Here is a 13,201-nt window from a genome sequence, read left to right on the forward strand (position 1 = left end):
GGTGTGTAACTTAAGAGTATGATTTAGAAGTATAGAGATCAGAGTTAGAGACAAGACCTAAGGGCATGATTAAAGGTATAACTTAGAGGCCTGGCTTAGAATGAGACTATAGAAGACAGAATCAGACATCAGAGACGAGAGAGAGATTCAGACACATCAGACATTAGGTAGAATCTGCCCTCACCCTCGCTCTTGCTGAACCCCGACCTGCAGACCGGAGCAGCAGCTTGGGCCGGGATACAGTGGCCGCCCAAATGTGGGTTGGCCTGGGCCTCAACATTTTGCCTGGGCTGCAACATTTATTTTGGCCGCCCCAACGTGGGGCTAGTGCGGTCCCCAACATTAATTCATTTAGAAGAAAATCACATTATTTATTTTACTTTAAAACACTCAGATGTTTTGTTTTGTTTTAAAAGGGGGTTTAAAACAGGAAACTGAAAAAAAAAAGAGGGGGATACTTATCTAGCTTATGGGTTCAGATGTTGTTTCTGTTAGCTTGGGCAGATTATTTTTAAAAATTAGTTGCCTGAATGGTAATTGTTCATTTGTTCATAATCACAATAGTCAATGGTCCATTCTGGTTCAAATGACTCTGTCATCATCTCTCCTATCAGTTCCCACCCACAGTGGCCAAAGTGGTGACGTTGTAGATAGCCTGCAGGTAGCTGTGGCCATTCCTTCCATCTCATACAAAAATCCTCCGTCGTTGAGAGGTTGCCGTCGTTTCTGTGTAAAGCAGCAGGGATTATCATTTGCCATTGTTTGCTGTGAGACCGAGTCCTACGATCTTGCCTAGACTGGTCTTGAACTCTCAACCCTTTTATGTCTCTGTGTCAGCTTTCTGAGTAGCTATGATGAGATGTAGAAAACCATGTTGGGCTTCTCTCTCTCTCTCTCTCTCTCTCTCTCTCTCCCTCCCCCTCCCCCCTTTGTGCTTGGATGTAATTAAGTGATATTTTTTTCCAGTGGGATGTAAATATTTCTTTTATTTATTCAGGTGAAGGGATGGCATGAGAGCCATACCCAAGCTGTTAAATACATCGCTTTGCCTGATCCCAGAGTCCTTTTTTCTCTCATCTATCCCTAGGCCTAGACCTAGGTCTGGAAGCTGCTATCCTCCATACAATCTCATCTTCTTTCAATCCGGCTTCTCTCAGCTTCTGCCTGAATTGCTCTGTTTGGCCTTATACTAACTTGGGCAATATATGTTAATCTTTGGCTCATTCTCATTCTCTGGCTCATTCTGTCTTTATCTGTGTCTAGCTTGTTCTCTTCCTGCCTCTTGTCTTTGTAAAAGCGTTCTGGTAACACTTCCATACACATATACACCACCCTCCCACCACCCCACCTGCCTCTCTTTCTGCTCTTGAGTAACCTCTCTTTCCTGTGCTGTTCTCCTGTGAGTTGGGCGTATCCTATCTCTGACTCATTCTGTCAAATCTTTCTCTGATTCATCACTTTGTCTGCCCCTCAGTTAGATGTCACTTTCAAACATGGCTGCTTCCTTCTATAAACTAACCTTACCTTCATTGTTGGGGATGGAAGGTGTGTACTAAAGGTGTGTCTGTATTCCAGCCAGATCATACTGTAATTCAGGGCATATCTGCATTCCAACTGGATTATGTAGACCTAGAAGGTCTTTGGATGTGATCCCTTGCCAGAGCAGCCATGTTGCTAGATTAAAATTCCTCTACAGTGGGCATTAGCAAACAGGAGACCATAGCCATTTGCAATTGAACAATGGAACTTGTTCTTTTGTTGCTAGGAAGCCAGAGATCACTTGTGCAAGATACTTCACTTGGTCTCAAAGAGAATGGGAACCATGTGTTCTGTTCCATCTGAGACAGGAGATGTGAAAGAGTCCATCTCAGCTCCACGGCTGTGTCAACTTGATCCAGATCCAAAGAACTAAGCACCACCGGTGCCACAAACTACTTCATATTCGTCTTTGCTAGCTTGTTTAAACTATTACATTTATGGCCTGCTTGTTAAGTCATGTGATATAACCATTTCAACAATTACTTTTGCTTTTATGTGCTTTAGGAATTTGAATATTCTAATTTCTTTTTTCAGTTTTTTTTTTAGACAGGGTTTCTCCATGTAGCTCTGTTGTCCTGAAAGTTGCGCTGTAGACCAGGTAGATCTTGAACTTAGGAAGATTGCTTGATTCTGCCTCCTAAATGCTGGGGTTAAAGACACAAAATGGTGTTCTTCATTATCTCATGTAACAGTGTGTTCATAGTTTATGAAACTGTTCTTGCTCACAAGGATGCTCCATTGATGGAAGGGAAGGGAAAAAGATGGCTGGGTTCTGTAGATCAGTAGAGGAGGGTTCATGTCTCTACCACACCAAGAGGGCCTGCAAAAGCCCAATGGCATCTGTAACGTTCCCAAATGGATGAAGGCCAAACTGAGAAGTAAAAGTAATTGGGTTCAGAATAAGAGAATAAAAAAAAAAAAAAAAAAAAAGATGAAAACTTTTTGTATTTTCCTCTTGAGACATGTCTTTGTGAACGGAGACCAGAGAAATCGCGTCACTTTTCCTTTCTGGGATGGTGAGTAGTTTACGGTGCTGGGTTTAATTAAGTCTGTGTCTTCAGAAAGAAAAAACCAAAACCCTACTGTAATTTCGACAGATGTGGGACCATTCTTATGGGCTCAAGAAACATTGTTATTATATCGTTGCCTGTAGATGGAGAACACAATCTAGTCAGGAAATATTCATTTATCCTAGGCTTCTGGCTAATGACTTTATGACTATTGGACAGAACAGCCTCTTGATGTGAGTTCTCAGAGTTTCAGAGACCTTGAATAGGGCCTGCCTAAGCCTTTCAGGGGTGATTTCTACAACCATAGAGTCCCCTATTCCCCTTCATTTCATTGAAACATAAAACTGTTAACAAACGGTAGAAGGTGCCTATCTTCTATCTCATCTACAATACCACAAAGTGAGTGTGTGTGTGGGGGGCATTTTAAAGACTTAATGTGTGCAAAATATAAGCAGGCACAGTTGTATTTGGTATATTCAGGAATTGGCAATTTGAAGGATTGGCCAGATTTTAGATGAAGTAAGGAGTCAGTGGATTTGCTTCCCTGCAGACACTTGAACCAGTGAGAGAACAAAGGCTGTTGTTATAGGTGGGAAGTAAGGGAGAAACAACACTTCAAAACTGAGTGAATGGAAGGAAAGGACAGAATTCCCGGGCTTAGGGGAAAGAGCTTTAGAAGGGCGAGGAGACTATAAAGAGAAGGGGGAGCTCACTAATCACAAATCCCCCTTCTCCCCCTTGTGTAGTTCCAGAGACTGAGCTTGGCCATATCCCCAACCCTTTGGGCTATTCTTGACTTCAGGAGTTGTGACCACAAATTGCCACCACTGTTTTCATTGCTGCTTCCCCTTCTCCTTTTCGCCCTCCTCCCCCTCCTCCCTCTCCTCCTCCCCTTCTCCTCTTCCTCCTCCCCCTCCTCCCTCTCCTCCTCCCCTTCTCCTCTTCCTCCTCCACACCCTCCTCCTTTCTATGGTCTATTTCTCAAATCTCACCAAGTTGAAGTTCTCAGAATTGTTTCTGGGTATCCTGACATACCTAAATACTTTCTAATATATGTTCCAATGTTGGTTTCTTAAACTGCTAAATATGAAAGAGATAACTAATCAAATCAGTTTGAGAAGTATTTATACATTAAACCTCACTTTTTATTACAGTGGACACTAGCATAATAGATTTCAGAGCTGTAACAGTGGAGAAACAATTCTCTCTTTTAAAAATATAATGCCTGTCAATCCTATTTAGATATAGCAACCTTCATAAAATAATTTGACATCACGTATAGGTGACTTCACCGGAGAATTACTGAGTTGGCTGGCTCAATTAAATCAATATATATGTATGTGTATATGGTGTATATGATGTATATGATGTATATGATGTGTATATGTATATGTGTATATGGTGTATATGTATGCTAGGTATCTTGGGTGGATACATCACATTAGGTATGTTAGAATAGAAAATATAAAACTTATAAATATATCCTATAAAATATAAAAAATAAAAAGCAATCAATAAAATGTTTTCTTTGAAGGTTTAAAAAAACCACTAGCTCAAAGTGGCATAAGAGACGAGGAGATGGCTGGTTTATGCAATTCCGACGTTCAAGGTCAGGTAAGGCTTAGTGAGCTTGTTCTGTCTGGGCTCTGGTTCCATTTCCATATCAGTCTTTTGGATATGTTCTTCTCTGGATGTCAACATTACCCTGGAGTTGGCTTCCTTCCCAAGAACAAAATATATATCCCTTTGGCAACATGAGCCATGTAGTTGCTAGTTTTCGAATGCAGCAAGAGAATGCACGTTTGTACAATCATAATTCTAAGGTTTGGGATGATTAGAACTTGGCTTGAGTCAGCCTATGGGGACAAGAAAATGTCAAGTGTGTATTGATCAGTCTTGGCTTACATGGACTGAGTCAAAACTGATGAAATTATCCTTATGGTGTAGACCCTGCTCCAGGCTTGCTGGAATCTTTGGTTGCCACCACATGTTAGAGAAGGTAAAACAATGTTGAAGAGAACTAACTAAGAAAGCCTGTTATAGACAGCTCAGAAGGAATATGTTCAGACCCAATGGATACAGTTAATAGGCTCCGTTTGTTAGAAATCTTAGGGGAATAGCCCAATAGCCTTCAAGCTGGTCATAAAGAACATGCATTAGCCTTGGCTCTGAGGGAGAGGAAGGGAAAAAGGCATTCCAAGGGGGAGGAAACAGCATGAGTCAAGAAGCAAAACATCACCAAGAGCAAGTGAAGAGCTGTTAAGCAAACAGACCCATTTGGACAGAGTAATCATAACAAGGTTTCTATGGCAAAATGCATTCCTCATTGCAAATACTTTAAAAAATGAGGTTTTGAAATACAAGCCATCAGCAGATTGGGAACTCCCTGTTCTCTTAGTAATAGTAGGAGCCCTGTTACCATTTATAATGTCTGTGTTCCGAGAGGAGTCCAATTAATATGTTGATGAAAAAAAAGTCATCAGAGAAAAATGACAGGACCGAGTAAGGAAAAGATGCCATGTTATTGAGTTGACCACTGATACATATTTGTTGACAGGAATTAAAGGGGGTTGGTGTGTTTCTTTCCTTTCCCCAAGGATTTATTGCAGATTACATATTATTAATCGACAAAGTAATTTAGATTAGAGATAAAGCACAATTTTACACAGTTGAGTCTTCCTTTATGGCTCGTCACTTTATTGAGTACCTAAGAAAGTTCATCATGTTCTTAATTTAATACAAACCTCTTGGATAAAAGTTTCATCTCCGCAAATAATGAAGTCCATTAAGAGTGTGTGTTAAAAATGGAAGGAGGAGGAAGAGGAAGAGGAAGAGGAGGGCAGAGGGGGAGGAGGGAGGAGAAGAAGGGGAGGGGAGGAGAGGAAGAACAGTTACATATAGGAAGAAGCACAAGAGTGGTAGCCAGATGACAGCAGCTACCACAGCAACAGAGAACAGCTCTTGTACTTTTTGAGTCTTTTAAAAATGTCTCCCTTGCCTGGTGTGGTGGTGCGTGCCTTTAGGTCCAGCTTTTAGTCCCGGCAGTTAGGAGGTGAGTTCGAGGTCAGCCCGGTCTACAAAGGGGTTCAATGACAGCCAAGGTTACACGGAGGGGGAAAAAATCGAGTCCTCAGGGTGTATTCTTATCTTTAATTTGCATATTCCTTCTTTCTCTTAAGACTCTGGGCCACTTTTTCACATAAAGGCCCTGCATTTTCTCCAAAAACGCTCCCAGCTTTGGTCTTGTTCCCTCTGCTTCTGCCTCTGGCTGGTTCTGAATATGTAATTACTTGTGGGTGGAAAGAAGAGGATTAACAGACCTTGCCCTAATTGCTTGTTTTTGTCGAGTTGTTAAGAAGGACTTAGGCTCCAGAAACAGAGGGTGTAGCCAGACAGAAGGCAGCCGGAGGAGTTCAAAAGTCTTGTAATCTTTGGCTCCACGGGCCTATAAAATGGAGTGTTGACTGAGTGCAAACAGCCTGCAGCCTGAGAGGCTCAGGTCCCAGAAAAGATTGAGGCCACTTGCTCATTTGAAAAGGCAGGGGGTTTCATAACGACCGTGACTAACCTATTAATGGATGGGCCAATTTGACTTCCCCTTCTTCATGAAGGCCAGATCTGAAGCTGTCTGCCACACAACAAAGCCTCTCTTCGTTCCTAGGTTCCCGGAATTCAAGAATAAATGAGGCTTCTTGCAAAGACTCTGCGTGAAAGAAGCGAATTAGGAATTTGAAGGGATGATGATGCCGTTGTTTCCTGGTGTCCCTCTTGAGGTAATGGTTAGAGGCTCATAATTTGTGAGCAAGACTGAGCTCAATATTAAACCATTATTACAGGCAAGTCAGAGCAGGGGGCTCTTCTGGGAAAGTGCGGGCGATCATTCACCTTCTCACCTGGAACGCTGAAGGGTTATGGGAGGTTAGAAGGCTTAATGAGTACGGAATGTTTTGCTGGGTGAGAGGGCATTTTTAAAATGGAGCCGGAAGTGCTTTCAAGTGACTGACTTCACAACAAATCACGTTCCCCAGCACTCCGCGGGGTCATTATGTCTTGACTGGCTATCTTGAAAGAAGCAGATAAGTTGTAACGTGTGAACCATAGGCACCTCATGATTCATCAGTGGAATAAAATAAAAGTATTTCACGTGAATCCTTTCAGGATAGGATGCTGTTGGAAGAACAACAAACACAGACTTAAAAGTGGTTTGTGGCTGGGCAGAAAACAGTAGGGATGCATGCAATTGCCACCATTTTTATTTCCTTCTCAGGTGCATTTGTGCGTGTGCGTGTCTGTGTGTGTGTGCGCGCGTGTGCAATCACATTTTCAATTATTTTAGGATTCATCTAAATCTTAAAATTCATTTCAATCATCCTTGAAGGAATTGTAGGTAAAAATATTTTTAAGTTGTTTTCAGGAATCTATTTTCTTCTCTTCTGAGAATCTTTAATTTTAGAAAAATCATATATATATATATATATATATATATATATATATATATATATACTGGTTAAAATAGTTTAGTATTTGGGTTATGAAATGAAGAAGTTTCTGAAACTCTCATTTATGTTACTAACTCCTGTTCCTGATTGTATTTAAATTTCTTCCTCAAACCAGGGTTTTGTTTTTTCTAGCAGAACTTCTCTACATAGCTCTGGTTATTCTAACTCAGAGAGATCTGCCTGCTTTTGCCTCTGCCTCCGAACTGCTTGAGATAAAATAGCCAAAAAGGTGTGTGCCATCATGGCCTTTTTCTTCTTTCTTTCTTTTTCTTTCTTTTTTTTTTTTTTTTTAACATTTCTTATTCTGAAATGTATCTCTGTGATCATTTAAAACTAAGTAACTAGGGCTGTGCATGGTGGCATGTGCCTTTAATCCTAGCACTCATGTGGCAGAAGCAGACAGATCTCTGAGTTAGAGGTCAGCTTGGTCTATATAGCAGGGTGTAGGCAAGCCAGGGCTGCCCAGTAAGACCCTGTCAAAAACAAACAAAACAACAACAATACAACTAAGAAACTAAAATAATCTTAGGTCTAAATGTATAGAAATAGATACTTATTGTGGTTGTTTTAGTTATTTCTATTTTTCCCTCTCAGGAACAAACATTTCTGACTACACTGTATTATGTCCCAGAAGGTGATTATCGGTTCAGTGATACCACTTACAGTAACAATCCTTTGACTTTTTTTTTTTTTTTTAAATCTCTGGGGTCAGAAATTCAAGACCTATCAAACATCTTGGTCCTCAAAAGTGGTTACTACCTTATGTATCTGACAGGGACTTTATAGTTTATTTTGGACGAGAACGACTGACTACCTTGCAAAGAATTATATAGGCTTGCATAGTTTGGACTTTGGTTTGAGAGCTGCGTTTTCTCCAACCCCAGAGCATCAGCCTTTCAGAGAGTCAAAGTAAGAGGTTGTAGGTTCCATAGGATTATTATTGGTACAAGGAAACATCACATTTAGCCTGTCACCTGTCTCTTCCAGGGGCTTCTGCTTGTTCGTTTGTTGGAAAATGTAAAATAAGTCTAGTAGGTCTTAAAAATCATTCCAGTTTGACAAAGCACACAGACTTTTTAGGGTATACACAGCTTCTCATCTATAGAGTTATCTCAAGTCTCAGGTAGTTTCCTCTGTCTCTCTGTCCCCAGCCTTAATACCCACTTAGTGACTTCAGAGGTTAGTGTTGCCAACCCCTGTGTACCCCTGAGGCAGAGGGGACGATTTGAGAGTCTTTAGATGTGGTGTCTTCTAGGCTCCAAGGTTATGGCCATCAGGCTTCTTGTCTCTCTGTCTTACTCTTGGTTTCAAAGTAAACAAAACCACACCCGTTCTTTGGTTCAGGCAATGGTGCTCGTGGTGGCTGTTTTGATGTCTTTGACAGGTCCTTATCTGCTACTGAATTCTGGTATTCCCCTCAGCTTCACCTGTAGAATCCTCAAGCTTTGTCCCATGTGGCTGGCTCCTCAGTAGGCGGACTGCATTTTTCTCTGAATTCAGGCAACAGAAACATCGCAGGTAGCTTAGAAACTTTAAACCTCAAGACTTCTTTGCCAATCCCCACGGAACGGAATCGGTTAGAATAGCCAAGCTTCAGGTCGAGTTCTCTGAACAGGGCTCTCTTTCAGACACTCTAACCTGGGCATTTGATCTTCTGGAGATTTCATCTGTGAACCCGCTTCCTTCTGTACACGGTAGAAACCAAGGTAGACAAAATTTGGAGTGACCTCTTCTTTCCTCTCCTCCCCTCTCCTTCTTTGCTCTTCCCTGCTCTCCCCTGCCCTCCACTTCTCCCCTCTCCCCTGACCGGATTTTGTGTCCAGGAAAAAAAAATACAGATGCTTATTTACTTCCTTATGGCTCATCTTTTGTCTATGACAAGGATGCCATAGGTGTGATGGACCAGGTTCCTGTCTCACGTTATCACAGAATCCTAATGACCTGAATCTTTGAGACTAGACTCTTGAGGAAAGAAGAAAGTGGTCAGGAACTATTTTCATGTTGTAATGAAATGTGCCAAGCTATTGTCTGGCACATAATCTTGCTCTCTGTTTCAGATGCTAGTTATTTCTTACCACACCCTGAATTTGGTCTACAAAGCATTTTGTGGACAGTGTCACTGTCAGCTGTGACAGATCTCTGGGATTTGAGGAAGTTCTGGGTAGCTGAGTTGAAGTGTATGTGATTTGTGCTTTCTGTTTCTGACCTCTATGCTGAAGCAATATATTCTTTGATGATCAATTTTTTTTTTTTACTTTGAATTTCAAAATAACTCAAACATTATAAAATGCTCCAAGAGTGATTGATGCAAAGAAGTCAACACATCACGGCAGCCGTTTGTCTTCTTTCCTTCCTTGCTCTGTGTATATTTATATGTATTCCTTTTTTGCTTTCTTTTATTGAAAATGAGTTTTTTTCTTACACACTAAATCCTAATTACAGTTTTCTGTTCTTCAATTCCTTCTAACTTTTCCCTACCTCTTTTCCCACTGGATCTATCTCCCTTCAGACGCTCAGAAAACAGACAGGATTTTATGGGATGTTAATATAATTAATATAATATGATAAAACAAAAACTAACACATTGGAACTAGACAGAACAATCAATCAATCAATCAATCAATCAATCAATCAAACAAACAAACAAACCAACAAACAGAAGGAAACAAGAACCCAAGAGAAGGCACAAGAAGCAGACCCACTTGTTCCCATCCCCAGAAATCTCACAAAAACACTAAACTGGAAAACCATAATATGTACACAAAGGACTTGTAAGGTAAAAAGAGAGAAGGAAAAAAATATATAAATAAAAACAACAACAAAAACAAAAACCAAAAAAAAAAAAAAAAAAAAAAAAAAAAAAATGGAAGAGCCCTGACAGAACATTATGAAAGAAGGAATCTCCAAAGATGCCTTTGGGGTCATGTTCTTCTGGCTCTGCTACCTCTGGGGATGCAGCCTCCCACTAAGAGCAGTTTGTTTCCCCAGTGTGACTCCCTTGGGAAAAAAACTTAATTTTCATTCACAAGTGGCTATCAGTTGGAGATAGCTTCTGGGTTACGGATGGGAATATACGTCTATTTCTTTCAGCTCCAGGACCCCAACTGGTTTAGACCTGTGCAGGCCTTGTATATGCTGCTTCAGTCTCTGCGAGGTCACATGACCATCCATCTGATGGACTAAGAGTGCCTTGGTTTTTTGTGGTATCCTCCATCACCTCTGGATCTTATACTCTTTCCTTCTGCAGGGTTCTTTAAGCCCTGAGGGGAGGGGTTTGATGGAGATATCCCTTTTAAGGCTGAATGTTCCAAGTTCTCTCACCTCCCATATATTGTCTGGTTGTGGGTCTCTGCCTTTATTCCCATTTGCTGTAGGAGGAAGCTTCTCTCCTCATGGCTGAGCAAGGCACTGATCTATGAGTATACAGAACGCCCTTAGGATTCATTTTATTGCTACATTTTGTATGTTTGTTTGTTTTTTTTTTTTTTTTTTCCTTTTAGGTCAATAGTGTTTGGTTTTGTCTCATGAAGTGGACCTTGCGTCAAATTAGTTATTAGTTGATTACTTCCAAAAACTTTCTGCTGCCATCGCCCTAACGTATCTTGCAGGCAAATCACCATTGTAGATCAAAAGGTCTCCTGGCTGGGTTGGTGTTTGTATTTCTTCTTTAGTTGCACGGTGAGTAACTTTTTGTATCAAAGGTGCTCGCACGTAGGGGTGAAAGATATAGGTAGGCACCAGCTCTGCTTCTCCATGTTCAATGAGTTGTGTATGGCGTTGTCTTCAGCAGTGGGACCTTGCTGTCAGTTTGTGGAGAGGAACCTATAGCCTTGACAACAGCCTGGGTTATTTGGGGGTTCCCATGGGACTCTTTTGTCCCCAGACTCAATAAGATGTAACCCAATTCTAGTATTAGAAGGTTTATTAGATGACAAGAGATGGTATGAATTGGGTTATATAACCAATGGTATAATAATCTCCCCCATTATTTGGCAATTTCATTAGATTGATATATATACAAATATATATGTATATATATCATGTATATATGATATATATCAGTCTATCTCTATTTGTATATCTATATCTTAGAAAGCTTCTACTGTATTTTATTTACCCCTCTACTGACCCTTAATTTTAGTTGTCTTTCCTTTACTCTCTCCCTCACCCCCTTCTTTCCTCTTCCTCTCCACTTGATTTTTCCATGTCAGTCTCTATTCCATTTCTATTTCCCTGTCCTATGGAGATCTATCTATGCTGCCATCCTCAGCCCTTATGTTGTACTTAACCTCTAGCTCTGTAGATAGTAGCTTGTTCATCACTGATTTGCTTCCAGCTAGTAGCTAATATCTACATGTAAGTGAATACATACCATATTTGCCTTTTTGAAGCCAAGGAGATGATCGTGTATTTTTGTTTTTCAGTTTGCTTATGTAATAGATTACATTTACCCATTTATGTATTGAACCATCCCTGAATCTCTGGGATGAAGCCAACTTCATCATAGAGGATGATCTTTCTGACGCTTTCTTGGATTTGGCTTGCAAGTATTTAACTGAGAATTTTTGCATTTATGTTCATAAGGGAAAGTTGCCTGTAATTCTCTTTTTTGGGCCTTTATGTGATAAGTTTAGGTATCAGACTAACTATGGTGAGGTTAAAAAGGAGTTGGACAATATTCTTTCTGTTTCTATTTTGTGGAATAAGTTGAAGACTAGTCCATTAATTCTTCTTTGAAAGTCTGATCAAATTCTGCATTAAAACCATCTGGCCTTGGGCTTTGTTGTTGTTGTTGGGAAGTTTTTAATTATTGCTTCTATTTCAGTAGGGGTTATAGGTTTGTTTAAATTGCTTATCTGATCTTGATTTAATGTGGATAAGTGGTATGTATTAGAGGAAATTAGCCATTTCTTTTATTAATTTTTTTTTCCAGTTTGATGGGGTTCAGGTTTTAAAAGAACGCTCTTACGATTCTCCAGATTTCCTTGGTATCTTTTGTTATGTTCCTCTTTTCATTCAATTTTCTTAATTTGGATCTTCTTTCTCAGCTTGTTAGTTAATTTGGGTAAGGCTTTGTCACACTTACTGATTTTTCGCAAAGAACCAATTCTTTGTTTCATTGATTCTTTGTAAATTTTTATTTGTTCCTTTGTTTCTATTTGACTGATTTCATCTCTGGAGTTTGATTATTTCTTGATATCTACTCCTTTTGGGTGTGATTTATTCTTTTTGTTTTAGAGCTTTCGGGTGTGTTGTTAGGTTACTAGCATGAGATCTTGCCATTTTTTTTTTTCAAAAGTGTAGGCACTTAGTGCCATGAACTTGCCTTTTAGAACTGCTTTCATTATGCCCCATAAGTTTGGGGTATGGTGTCTATTCATTTTCATTCAATTCTAGAAAGTCTTCAATTTCTTTCTTAACTTTCCATCTTGACTTGTTTTTCATTTTGTAGTGATTCGTTCCATTTTCCCGAGTCTGTAAGCGTTCTGTTATTTCTGTTGCTGGTATCCAGTTTTAATCTGTGGTCAGATAGAATGCATTTGTTTGTTGAGACTTGCTTTGTGTTCCACTATGTGTTCAGCTTTGGAGAAAATTGTGAGGTGCTGAGAAGAAGTTATTTTGTGTGTGTGTGTTTGGGTAAAATGTTCTCTAAATATCTCTAGGTCCATTTGGTTTTATACTATTAGCTCCAGTATTTCTCTGTTTAGTTTTTGTCTGGATCACCTGTCTATTGGCAAATGTGAGACGCTCTCAGAGTGTGAGGTTCAATATGTGATTTAAGCTGTAGTAGTGTTTCTTTTACAGATATGGGTGCCCTTTTGTTTGGTGCATACATGTTAAGAATTACATGTAGATATTTTTCTTTGATGAATATGTAGGGTCTTTCTCTGTCTGTTCACACTAGATTTGATTTGAAGTTTTATTTTGTCAGAGATTAAAATGGCAATACTAGATTATTCTTGGGTCCATTTGCTTGGGGTATCTTTTTTTTCATCATTTTACCATGAGGTAACGTCTATCCTTGATGCTAAGGTGTGTTTCTTGGATGCAGCAGAAGGATGGATCCTGTTTTTGAATTTATTGTTTCTGTGTCTTTATATTAGGGAGTTGAGATCATTGATTATATTTCAATAAAGAAAACAATAAGCAGTG

The 13,201-nt window shown here is 39.8% G+C and overlaps 1 long non-coding RNA gene across 3 annotated transcripts in view; it reads left to right on the forward strand.

Annotated features, from left to right (window-relative positions):
* The first annotated feature begins 4,091 nt into the window (after positions 1-4,091).
* LOC143436131 (uncharacterized) overlaps positions 4,092-13,201 on the forward strand; it is a 65,768-nt gene continuing 56,658 nt past the window's right edge. The window contains exons 1-2 of one of the 3 annotated variants that reach the window (XR_013106336.1): positions 4,092-4,163; positions 6,211-6,322. This is a non-coding gene — a long non-coding RNA (uncharacterized LOC143436131). Of the gene's footprint in view, positions 4,164-5,479; positions 5,602-5,946; positions 6,323-13,201 lie in introns of those variants that run through there. The other 2 variants (XR_013106335.1, XR_013106334.1) reach the window with 2 other exon arrangements.

This window comes from Arvicanthis niloticus, chromosome 22 (assembly GCF_011762505.2).
Source record: "Arvicanthis niloticus isolate mArvNil1 chromosome 22, mArvNil1.pat.X, whole genome shotgun sequence".
Lineage (NCBI taxonomy): Eukaryota > Metazoa > Chordata > Mammalia > Rodentia > Muridae > Arvicanthis > Arvicanthis niloticus.